General features: G+C 44.7%; 1 non-coding gene across 1 annotated transcript; it reads left to right on the top strand.

Moving 5' to 3' along the window:
* The first annotated feature begins 11,374 nt into the window (after window positions 1–11,374).
* trnas-uga (transfer RNA serine (anticodon UGA)) lies at window positions 11,375–11,456 on the top strand. The gene has a single exon. It is a non-coding gene; the product is annotated as a tRNA-Ser (tRNA).
* Window positions 11,457–13,290: the final 1,834 nt, after the last annotated feature.

Below are 13,290 nucleotides of genomic sequence, written 5' to 3'. Positions count from 1 at the left end.
GAAGCTTCCGGAGATGGTGAGAAGTAAGATCACAGACCTCCTCCTGCTCTCCATCTCCGGGTCTCTGCCTTCCTCCACCTTGCTCTGACCCCTCAGCCCCTGACGGACGCGACTAGTCACTAAAATGTGTCTGACTGTCAGAGCGTTTAGCAGGAGTATTAACACGAACGGGAGTAATGGCGTTAGGACGGTAGTAAGCCAGTCATACCCCAACCACCCGGGATCCGTATAGGTGCCGGGCTTTGGAACACAGTCCCAGGGTATATTGTCAATGACTTTCGCAGGATGGTATGTAAAGAATCTGGGCACATTATTAAAACAGAGCAGAACGCCGGTTGTTGCCAGAACCACAGCCGCAGTTTTCCCGGTGCAATATTTTGTTTTCAGCTTCTGGCAACAAATGGCGACAAACCGATCAAACGTAAAATTGACGGTGAACCAGACAGAACAGTCTGTGGCTGAAAATCCCAGGACAGAGATCACACTGCATACGGGGGTGATATCCAGGAAAGTCCCGGGGAAGTAATAATAACTGATCCGCCACAAAAGGACCCGAAAGATAATGGTTATTAGATCCGCCGTTGCCATGGCCACCAGGTAGCGAGTGGTGCAGGTGGAGAGGCCGCATTTTCCCCGGGACAGGATCACAATCGCCACTAAGTTCACTGGGGGGGGGAAAGCAGAAATAGAGAGTGAATTACAGTCTCGCCGCTCCGTGGGTCTCAGGACAGTGATAAACTGGAAATTGAGCACAATCAAACTTTGCAGAGAACTCACTACTGGAGGTTGACAAGTGTAAAGCGGAAGGACCGATGCCCAAGGCGCGGGAATGCTGGGTGAACGGGTACAGAACGCGGGACTGGAAGAGGAACGCTGTTTGAGAAGGAGACATTGGCATCTGATGGCCAAAGGCGCTATGAAAAAATCAGTATAAATTTCACACCAGAAGGTTCTCGACTAGCGTGTGAGGCCAAGATTCCCCAGCAACTGTCTCAGCGATACTGCTTGCCGAGTTCCCGTCACTTATGTTCCACAAACTCCATATAGATCGAAGGTCTGCTCCCTCCGTCTCTGTCCACTTCCAAAGTTCGTTGTTGAAAGCAATTTTATTTCCCGCATTTTCATGTCTTATTCTCGCTTCGTTTGCTTTCTGCAATAACTTCTCTTCGTAGCTCCTTCACACTGTGTCAACGGATCTTAACAGAAAGTTTCATTTTTCACATTTAAAGATTTTGCCTGACCCGCTGAATTTATAGATATTCTGCAGGTTAGTGATTAAACCATCTAATTTTCAAAGGGAAGTCAATGTAGATACTTCAAAAACAGTTGTCACTTTTAGGGGTTGCTCCGAATCCCTGCAGCATTTTGCTAAATGCTTCCAAGCTTTTTTTTCGAGAGCGGAGTATCGCCGATACCCGGTCTGACCTGTCACGGACACTGCCGGGTTGACTCTTTCTTCTTGCTTCACTTGACGGATAACAGAGCGTGGAAACAATCCCCGGTACACTAAAACACACACACACCCGATATGACTGTTGAAAGCTCCCGGTGTTTCGGATTCTCACTCGGAAGTGATGTCTACGGCTCTCCGCGGCATCTCTCCGGGGTTTTGCTGCTCGCTTTCCCATCGAGCTCGCAGCAGTTTCTGAAAACACCGCGCAATACCTTTAAATTTCAAACATGTATCACCATTGAGACGGATAAAACCAAGTAACCGGTAAAGGTGCCGGGCGCAGTGAATGACGGGAGTTTACTCCGACAGCGGCATTGCATTGATAAATCAAAACGAGACGTACAAGCAAGCTGGATGAACTGAGCAGGTCGGGCAGCTTCCGTTGAAAGAAGCAGTCAACGTTTCGGGTCGAAACCCTTTGTCAGGACCCGAAACGTTGACTGCTCCTTTCAACGGTCGCTGCCCGACCTGCTGAGTTCATCCAGCTTTTTTGTACGTCTTGATTTGATCACAAATCAAAACTGCCTGCTCTGAATCCATAAAATGAGTCCATCTCACCGAACTTCCTCTCCACATCTGTGTCAATAGTCGGTTCATTTTCAGCTGACAAGGGAGCTTCTGAAAAAGCACAGAGTTTTGACACAATGTTTGCACCGATACAGCGACATCACAACGCTGTCGGTAACTGAACGAGACCACAGACCGCACACATAAGACTGCAAATGATAGTTCGCCGATATTCTTACCAGGAACACCTATCACGGCAATGATCAAGTAATATGTCTTTCTCACACGGTAAAACGTTTCAAGCATGCTCTGTGAGATTCAGACTGTCTTCCAGCTGCCTGCGATCTCGCTGAAGAAACTCTGAGCTGACGAATCTCCACGCTCATTCATTTATACTCGCTCCGGCACGCTGAATATTCAATACTACGCAAGGCTGACTGTCTCACAACAGCTGGGATAAAAATAATCATGATGTCATTCGATTACAATCCCAATTGTAATGAGGCATGGATAGCTTGACGGGAAACTACAAAATCTTACAGATGAAGAAATGACAATGCGAGCTGTCAGCGAATGTTGTTGTGAAACACCCTCAGGATCGCCTCTCGGTTTCATGATTGCCATTGTTGATCTTGTCCATTGCTTTGCTCCGTGGACTTTGTCATCGCAGACCGATGGTCTACTGTTAGTCGCCTGTTCCGTTTGAGTGGCAATAAAACACATCAAAAAGTATAGATTGTTTGTGTGATCCTGTAATAGAGTCTTAAACCAATAAAGCGCACACGCTTACTATAAGACATAGAAGGAGAAGTAGGCCATTCAGACCATCGAATCTGCTCTACCATTCCATTCTGGCTGATTCTGGATCCCTCTCATCCCCGTACACCTGTCTTTTCGCCATATTATTTAAAACCCTGACCATTCAGGAAGCTCTCAACTTGTGCTTTAAAAATACCCACAGACCTGTCCTCCAACGCAGTGTGTGACAATCACTACTCTCTGGCTAATGAAATACATCCTCCTTACTGCTGTTCTAGAAGATCGCGCCCTCAATTCTGAGGCTGTGCACGCTACTTCTGGATATCCCCACCTTAGGGAACTCCTATCCACATCCGCCCTGTCTGGACCTGTCTGCATTCGGTAGGTTTCAATAAGTGGTATTTTCTACCTGACGTCATCCTTGCTCTCGATGCTTGTTAAACAGGAGGATGCCTGCTCACGCAGGTAAGAAAAATCGGCAGCAAAATGTCCATTGCTTTCCTATGATCGACAGAAGTTCGCGGAAATCCAGAAATTGCCCACGACGGGTCAATAAATCTCAGCTTGAGTGCGGGATAGGACGGCAGCTTACTCTTCTTCCTCTTCGATCAAAGTCAAGTTCTCAGGCTGAGCAGAAGCTCCAGTGAAACGGACCGCACCCAGTCGGACACTTGTGTTGAAAGGGAGGGAAAACGCTGATCAGTTTTGTCCCGGATTTTGTAATGGATTGTGAGAACGGCTGTGGAATTTATCCGGGGCTCTCCGTCAATATCAAAGGCAACTCGCATTCGTCCTACTGTCCCATAATGTCTCCGTCCTCATACCGTCAGGCAGAACGTACCACGGGCTGGGAGCAAGGTTTGTTTGGCTGGGTAACATCTTCTTCGCCCTGTGAGACTTCTGAACAGCCGGTTGTCATCCATTAAACTTATGGCAACGTCTGTGGCATTATTCACATATGTTTAACTATATGTTGTACTAGATATGCACTTGATGTCAATTTGTACAGTATATCTCCCGAATATATATTTACTATCCGGTAAAATTATTGTGTTAATATAATTTTATGTGTTGTATGTGACGTAGGTTTTGGGTTTCGCTGCTTCGACCCAGAAAAACGTTCGTCTGGACGTTTGCCTGTTTACGGTTTAATAACAGTAAATTTCAAGCTGAACTTGAATGATAATTTTGCAGCGGTTTACGTGAAAGCGCAGCAGATGGTCCCACAAAACAAACCGGCAAGGTCAAGGAAGGGATTCGGATGCAATTTCGCAAAACAGAATAGGTGACCAGTACATCGCTTTAACCACCCCACAACCTCGCCCGTTATTCAATGTTCTGCATTCTAACAGGCTGGTGGAACTCAGCAGACCAGGCAGCATCGACGTGTGAAAATTCGTCCTGAATAAAGTTCTTATTGTGTGCCTTTTATCAAACGTCTTCGCTGTTCATGTGACAAATGCTTCTGTACACCCGCCTGAAATCATGCCAATTATTCACCGTCCAGCAGCCGCCGGGGCAGGGGATTGCTCAGAGGCATCACCCAATGCAAGAAAAGTATGCTCGGAACTGAGTTTTAAACAGGCGTCCCTTGTTTGGGTCCTTTCCATCGGCAAACGCATTCTGATCTGCTCTACATCAGGGTCCGTTATATTCTTTTTTTGACTGAATCAAGTAACGAATACTCTTGCAATCTCAAAGGAATACGGGCCCAACATATTTCGACATCGGGCTCTCCTCTCACCAACGGAGAGGACAATCGGTGTTACACTAATTAACTTTAAGTAGCTTCGCAGTTCAATTGTGACGTTGGTCTAGAGTGATATGATTCTCGCTTCGGGTGAAAAAAGGCATATGCGAGTGGTCCCGGGTTCAAATCCCGGACGAGCCCCGTTATTGGATATTATTAGTGATTTGCTTCACGATTTTTGCATTGACGCACGAATAACATTAGCTATATTAAACAGAAACACTGAGGGAGGAATTGGAAATAGTTTTCAATGCAGGTAAGTTTGAAGTGTCACATTTTGGAATGTCAGTGCAGCTTAGTATATATTCTGTGAGGATTAGAGCACCGGGGAGTGCAACTCAGCAGGGAGAGAGAGTCGGAGAGGGGCCTAGTTTGCTGAAAGCCGTCTCATATGCAGAGAGACTGTGGGAAAGGTGTTCGGCGCCCTGGCCTCAGGAGATCAGTGCAGGAGTTGGGAGACTGTGTTGCTGTTGAACTCTGTTGTGGAAATACGTGTAAAATGGTAACAGCGCAGCAGTTTTCGGAAAACGATGGATCTGCATGTTGATGAGCACTGTAGACATTAATGTGGAAGAACAAGAAACCGGCAAGTAAACTTATATAGTTTAACCACTTCCCTTTTTCCGACCAGGACACAAGTGCCGCTAACTTGAATAGAATATCGGCTTATACACTTCACAGGGTTGCGAATCGGTGCGGGCAGAAATTAGGTGACAAGCGAAACTGCTCACTCCGGTCACATTGTTGTGCCAAACGCTTGGGATTTCGAGAGCTGGAATCTTCCCACTGAACTCATTTTCTGCTGATCCGGATTGAGAGTCTCAGTTCTGATCTTCACCAACGTCTGTTTAACGGATCTGACTTACTTCAGAATCAGAATCAGATTCGGGTTTAATATTTGGGATGTATGTCGAGAAATCTGTTAAATTAGCGGCAGTAGTGCAATCAATACATGATAAATATAGAAGTAAAAATCAATCAAACATTCAATTACAGTAAAAATATGTATATTAAATTGTTAAATTAAAACTAGAGCAAAACAGATAAAAAATGGTGATGCAGTGTTCATAGGTTCAATGTCGATTTAGACATTGGATGGCAGAGGGGAAGAATTTGTTCCTGAATCGCTGAGTTTGTGGCTTTAGGCTTCTGTATCTCCTTCCCGAAGGTAACAGTGAGAAGAGGAATGTCCTGGGTGATAAAGTCCTTAATGATGGTCGCCGCCTCTCTGAGTCACCGCTACATGAAGATGTCCTGGATACAACGGAGGCCTGTCCCCATGGCGGAGCTGACTAAATTCATAACTTACTGCCAGTCTCGCCGCTGGCTTTTTGGGAGTGCAGTGAAGATCCTCCATCCCTGCCAGTCGGCGATGTTCAGGGATTCATTCATCGTGTCAGTAGCTTCCGCTCGGCCTGCCAAGTCCCGGGTCGCGGTTCAGAAATACCGATGGGTACATATGTAGACGGACTCTTCATTTTCGTTAAACTGAAGTTTTCTTTGACTAGTTCCGCTTGTTATCTCTGAGCTAAGCCCTCGAATTTGTAGGGCCGGTGGACACTCGCCGTCTGCCCTCTCCCATTTGACTTGTTTGGCATGAGTGACACGACCAAAGGCCAAAGCATTAAATCCTAACTCCAGCCAGCTTCGCTCTCCAGGTTACTGAGCCAGGCAAGCCTTCACACCGCGACTAGGTTGTGTTCTGTTTGGAGTCTATGGATGTGATCACTAATTATAAGCCAAGCCTGAGACCAGGAATGACTGACATCATAACGAACTGAAACCAATCACGTGACAGTGATAGTCTCAGCCCATCCTGTGTTTGCAGTGAAATGTGCAAACCCTTTCTGAAGAGTGTCCTTCTCCGTGACGTCGCTCGCTGCTCCATTCTGTAAACACTGAACCATTTCAGCAACGACCAAGCACTGATTACTCTCAGTCACTCACACCGGGTACTCCGGAGGAACAGCCATTGCGTTGACTGTACTGCTGAGCAATGACTGGGATGGGTGAAGCACCGAGGAGGCGGCGGCTCTCCCTGCTAACCATACTGACCTCGGAACTGGAAGGAACACATAGTTTACGTTGACTGTCCAGGCAATCCCGTTTCTAAAGACACCAACAGGCGTCTCAGCATCAGATGGATATGCTGGTTGGGTGGAGTCGAAGCAACAACCTTCTCATCAATTTTAGTAAGACCAGGGAATTAATTGTACTCCAGGGAGAATGCGACAGGTGAACAAACGCAAATCCTCACTGGAGGTTCAAAAGGGTGAATCTATGGAATTTGTTGCCACGGGCGGCAGTGGAGGCCGGGTCAGTGGTTGTATTTAAGGCAGTGATTGACAGGTTGCTGAGGAGTCAGTGCATCAAAGGTTACGGTGAGAAGGCGGGGGAATGGGACTAAAGGGGAGATTGGATCAGCTCATGATGAAATAGTGGAGCAACCTCGATGGGCGGAATGGCCGAGTTCTGCTCCTTTGTCGTATGGTCTTCAGGTCTTCTGGGTGAATATCTTCAGGTTCCTGGGCGTCGACATCTCAGCGGATCCATCCTGGTCCCAACATGCTGATGCGGTCACTGTGCAGACGTCATAATTGTTCATTAATGAGATTTAGAGTGCTGTCGAAGACTCAAATACATTTCTGTGGGCGTACGTGGACAGCATTGTCAGTCGTTGCGTCACAGTCTGGCGTGGGGCGGGGCTCCAATGCGTAGGATCGAAAGAAAGGGCAGAGTGGTGTAGTGACGGGCACGCCTCGCCAATATCGAGGGCATGTTCTCAACGGTGCAAAAAGAAGGCTGGGTGCATTATTCAGGACCTTCACCAGACCAAACATGCCCTCTACATATTTCTACACCCGGGGGTGGGGAGTGGGGGAGTGTAGTGTGGGGTGGTGACAAAACATGCCCTCTGCATATTTCTACCCACGGTGGTGGGGAGTGGGGGAGTGAGGCGTGGGGTGGTGGATGTAGAGGAGTCTGAAAATAGAAAATCACATTTTTATTAAGAGCCACTTTTTCTGCCCAGGTTAGACATTTCTCAACACATGAACGCATGAACTCTCCCTAACAATTCCCTTTTTAAATTTCTATTTAATTTATTTATTGTAATTTATAGTGATGTCCAGAACATTAAAAAAAAATCCTTAGTGCGAGTTAACATAGGATCAGAGAATGGGAGTTACATACAGCCTCTAGCAGTCGACTTTGCGTACAAATAACAATGGGAGATGCACAAGGCATGTGAAAATGGCAATATTACTATGTTCATTGTAGGATCTCAACATGCAGGTAGTTTGGGAATGCCTACTGAATAGTTTTTTAGAGTACATTGTGGTTGAGCCCATTAGGAAAAGACAGTTGTGGATTGTGTGTTGTGTTGTGCTTTGACCAGGTACATTAGTATACAGGAATGCTTCAGAGGCAGTGATTGTATGTGATCGATTTTATCCTGCAGTCTGAGAGTGAGAATCTAAAATTAGACGTATGAGTATTCCTTGCAGTAAGTGGAACTGCAGTGGCGCGAGTGAGGAGAATAGAAAGGTGCAAACGGTTAATATTATTCTCAAAGGCTGCATGTACAATACAACTCTGATATTTGTCTGCTCCGGACAGCAACTGAATACAGACAGGCCATCGGGGTTGATGTATTGACAGACATCAACCCCGGCACGAAAAAGGAAATGAAAAAAAAACCTCACAAACCCCAAACTTTCTCCTCCCCAGCAGCAAAAAAAAAAAAAAAAATAATAATAATAGCGAGAATAGCAATCCCCCAAAACATCACTGGCAGAAAAAAGTCAGGGACGATAACAATCCTCGACCCCGTCACTCGCATGGAAACACAATAGCAATAACAGTTCCCGACCACGTCATTCGCAGAGAAAAATGTCAGGGACGATAACAGTCCTCGACCCTGTCACTCGCAGAAAACAACAGCGACCAAAGTCTAGGGCTGGCCAAGTCGATTGGAAAGGGGAACCAGCAGGGTTAACGGCAGAACCAGCAGGGCTGGTGTTCTAGGGGCAATTGCAAAGGCGCAGGATAGATGCATCACAAATAAGAATGAATATTCGATAGGGAGATTGAGGCAACAGTGGCTGATACTGGAAAGTAAAGGCAGCATAAAGGCAAAAGTGAGGGCTTCTAATATAGCAAGCATTAGTGGGAAGCTAGAGGTTTGGGATGCTTTCAAAATACAAAAGAAAGCAAATAAAATTTGTTGAGAGGAAAAATAAATGGCTAATAATAGAGAAAATACCATTTTTTCAGACATATGAAGAATAAAAGGAATGCAAGAGTGGGTATCAGAAAGCTGGAAAATGACGCGGAAGAAGCAGTAATGGGGGGAAAAGAAAAGGGACGAACTGAATGAATATTTCGCTCTGTGGAAGATTCCAGCATAATGGCACCGAGAAACATGTGTCAGGGGGCATCAGTGAGAGTGGATATTATGGCTCTGGAGAAGGTGCCCGAGAAGCTGAAAGCTCTGAAGCTGTATGTCAACGGGACCAGTTGGACTACACCCCTGGGTTCTAGAAGTGGGAACTGAAGATTCTCGAGGCAATAATAGTACTCCTTCACGTATCATTACATTCCAGAATGGATGCTGATGGTTGGAAAATTGGGATTGCCACTCCACTCTGAAAGAAGGAAGGGAGGCTAAAGAAAAGAAAATATAAGAAAGGTAGCCTGACTTCAACGAGTTCAAAAACTCAAAAGATTAAAACACATTTAAGATCAAAGACAGTTGAGGAAAATGGGAGAAGATTTGTCAAATAGATCATCGTGTGGTACGGTGATGCACATTGGAAGGAAGGATACGGTGGGATACAAAGATTTGGGCACCGATGCTCAAAATTTCTGTTACTGTCAACAGCTAAGCGAGTAAAAGATGACCTGATTTCCAAAAGGCATAAAGTTAAAGATGACACATTTCTTTAATATTTTAAGCAAGATTACTTTTTTTTATTTCCATCTTTTACAGTTTCAAAATAAGAAAAAAAGGAAAAGGGGCCGAAGCAAAAGTTTGTGCCACCTGCATGGTCAGTACTTAGTAACACCCCTTTGGCAAGTATCACAGCTTGTAAAGGCTTTCTGTAGCCAGCTAAGAGTCTTTCAATTTTTGTTCGGAGGATATGCGTCCATTCTTCCTTGCAAAAGTCTTCTCGTTCTGTGAGATTCTTGGGCCATCTTGCATGCACTGCTCTTTTGAGGTCTGTCCACAGATTGTTGATGATGTTTAAGTCGGGGGATTGTGAGGGCCATGGCAAAATCTTCAGCTTGTGCCTCTTGAGATAGTCCTTTGTAGATTTTGAACTGTGTTTAGGATCATTATCCTGTTGTCGAAGCCATCCACTTTTCATCTCCAGCTTTCTTACAGATGGTGTGATGTTTGCTTCCAGAATTTGTTGGTATTTAATTGAATTTATTCTTCCTCTACCAGCGAGTTGTCCCTGTGCCACTGGCTGCAAGACAAGCCCAAAGTATGATCGATCCACCCCCGTGCTTAACAGTTGGAGAGGTGTTCTTTTCATGAAATTCTGCACCCTTTTTTCTCCAAACATACCTTTGTTCTTTGCGGCCAAAAAGTTCTATTTTAACTTTAACACTCCACAGGACTTGTTTCCAAAACGCATCAGGCTTGTTATAAATGTTAACACGAAGTATACTGCAGATGCAGATTTTGTTATAAATGTTCCTTTACAAACTTCTGACACTGTATTTTGTGGTAAGGACGCAGGATAGGTTTTCTTCTGTTAACGCATATTTGAGGAGCTGTCGCTGAACAGTAGAACAGCTCACGACCACTCCAGTCTACTGAATCTTCCTGAAGGTCTTTTGCAGTCAACCGGGGGCTTCGATTTGCCTTTCTAGCAATCCTAAGAGCAGTTCTCTCGGAAAGTTTTCTTGGTCTTCCAGACGTCAACTTGACCTCCACCGTTACTGTTAACAGCCATTTCTTAATTACATTGCGAACTGAGGAAACGTCTAACTGAAAACGCTTTACTATCTTCTTATAGCCTTCTCCTGCTTTGTGGGCATCATGTATTTAATTTTCAGAGTGCTAGGCAGCTGCTTAGTGCTGCAAATGGCTGCTGATTGTTGGGACAAGGTTTGGGAGTCAGGGTATTTATAAAGCTTTGAAATCTGCATCACTTGGCCTTTTCTAACGATGACCGTGGACAAGCCATAGCCCTAACAAGCTAATTAAGATCTGAGACCATGGTAAAAGTTATCTGAGAGCTCAAATCTCTTGGGGTGCCCAAACTTTGTACGGTGCTCCTTTCATGTATTCCACTCTAAAAATATACAAAAACAAAAGTGATGCACAATCTTGCTTAAACCTTTGAAAAGAATGTTTCATTTTTCACTTTATGACTTTTGGAGATCACTTCATCGTCTACTTCCTTAATATTCACAGTAATAGAAATTTTGACCAGAGGTGGACACACTTTGGCATGCCACTGTAAAAAAGTCTCCAAATCAGGATAGTTTTCAGAAATCAGAGATGCAAAGAGACCTTGTGCAATGTATACTAAATGTTTACTTCTAGGCCTAGTCAGTGGTAAAGGAAAGCAAATGCAATTTTCACATTCAGTTCAGGAGGAGTAGAATATAAAAGCAACACCGTAATGTTGACGTATGTCCATCATTATAAACCTGATTCTGATTTTGACCTTTATCCCCAACAGTGGAAATTTCCTTCATTTACGATATTGACGCCTGTGTTATCGCTCCACATTCACATTCTAATCTAACGGGGTTGAAACAAATTCCAGAGCTCTCCAATTATACTATTTGTATTGCAATGATGATTCACCATTTCCGTTACCGAAAATAAATCAAGTACACCCCTCATTTCAGATGTAGTGCTACGATTGGTGCTGAACATTAATGGAGCTGCGATGGCCGAGTGGTTAAGGCGTTGGACTTGAAATCCAATGGGGATTCCCCGCGCAGGTTCGAACCCTGCTCGCAGCAGCAGCGTGTAGTGTGCTAATAAAATTTAACACCCTGGACGCTGACTGAGCGCTGGCCCTAAACTTTGTTCAGTTGACAATCTGCAGTTGCCTTGCAAAATACCTGATCCACCCATCGGCTCGCCATCTCTGTTTCGTGAACAGTTTCCTTTGACAGTCTTACCGCAACTTTATTTTAACTTACTCCCATCGAAGTACATGACCTCACACATTCCTGCATTCCTCTTTATTCAAAATAATCACTTTTGTCCAGTTTGTGCCCTCACTGAAAGAACCAATTGCAGCCTAAATATTCTCACTGCAGCCCGCTGTCCCGCTACGTCACGTCATCAGCCTCACACAGTCAGGACAGCTCATAAATGAAGGACGTTAATCGACCGTCATGACACTACCGATAAAATTCTTCCAATCTGCAAAGGAGCAACGTCGACACAGATGGCACCGGATATTAGTGTTGACCTTGGGTGTCTAAGGTTATGAGACAGAAACGCATTCTCAGCGGTTCAGGAACAGCTTCTTCCCCTCTGCAATTAGAATCACGAATGGACTTTGAAGCTTAGAACACTCTCATTTTTAATAAATGTTTTATTTCATTTATTATTATTATTATTATTATTTTCTCTCTCTGCTAGATTATGTATTGCATTGAACTGCTGCTACTAAGTTAACAAATTTCCCGTCACATGCCGGAGATAATAAACGTGATTCTGATTCTCTGTTCAACGCGGGTACTTTCCCGATTCGATTTTCATTAACGACATGGATTTCGATGTATTGAGTTCTGGTACCGTATCCAACACAAATCCGGAGCCGGTAACACTTTCTTCAATAGATCGACAGGGAGATTCGAGAATTTGTGGAATTGACATCCCATATTTCCGTCAGTTCAATGCTCGCAGCATTTTTAGCTGAGAATATATAGCAGATTAGGAGGTCCTGATTCAGTATTACAACGGAAAACATTGAAAATTTCTTCCACCACCATCGTCCCCACACCCCACATATGCTGGTCGAGGTCTTGAGTTTCTACTGCACGAAAATAACTGACAGTGACTCAATTCATCTGCATCTGGTGACGGATCTAACCGGGGGATCATGCATTATACTTAAGTGGTGATTGCCTCAAAGTGAGCTCAAATTTATATTTATGCGCACATATCTGTACACACAAGCGCAATGTAAAAATGTACTTGCTGATGGGTGGGGACAGGTGGCAACTCGACAAATCGACATGCCAATACAGTTTATTTAGCTACGATATTCTTACTTTGCCTAACAGTAAATTTTCAGAAGGAACAGGACGATTGATGCGGTGTGTTCTACAACCGCACGGATGCTGAGCTCCTCGCGTCTTTCACCGACGTACTTCCTTATGTTCGACAGCGGGCGATTTATCACTCTGAGCAGAACTCTTGAACCAAATCAGAACTAACTTTTGAATTTTAAGAATTAATGGCTCTGATTTAATGTCATTTGTCTTTATAATTGAAGAAACTGGGAGAATGGCATCAATACGTATATCGGTTGAAGGGCAATGTGTAAACGCATGAACCATTTCTCCTCCTCAGTCCAAACGGTGATAATACTGACGAGCCCTGCAGCGTTCGAGTTTAAATGAAGGGACGGAAAGATCCACTTGGTTTTGTCGGTGAGGTGAGTTACTCTGGTGGTCAAGAAAACACTGTGAGGAAAACAGTGGGCAAAAGAGAACATGAAATTGGTAAGCTGCCGCATAACTCTCTCTCTCTCTAACTGCCTTTCAAACTACCCCGTTTGCCTCTCTTGTCCTGTCTACGATGTGACTCTCTCCCCTGCCTCACTTCCATGTCTCGCTT

This window comes from Hypanus sabinus, unplaced genomic scaffold (genome assembly GCF_030144855.1).
Source record: "Hypanus sabinus isolate sHypSab1 unplaced genomic scaffold, sHypSab1.hap1 scaffold_862, whole genome shotgun sequence".
Taxonomy (NCBI): domain Eukaryota; kingdom Metazoa; phylum Chordata; class Chondrichthyes; order Myliobatiformes; family Dasyatidae; genus Hypanus; species Hypanus sabinus.
This window is presented reverse-complemented; position numbering and strand designations above follow the sequence as displayed.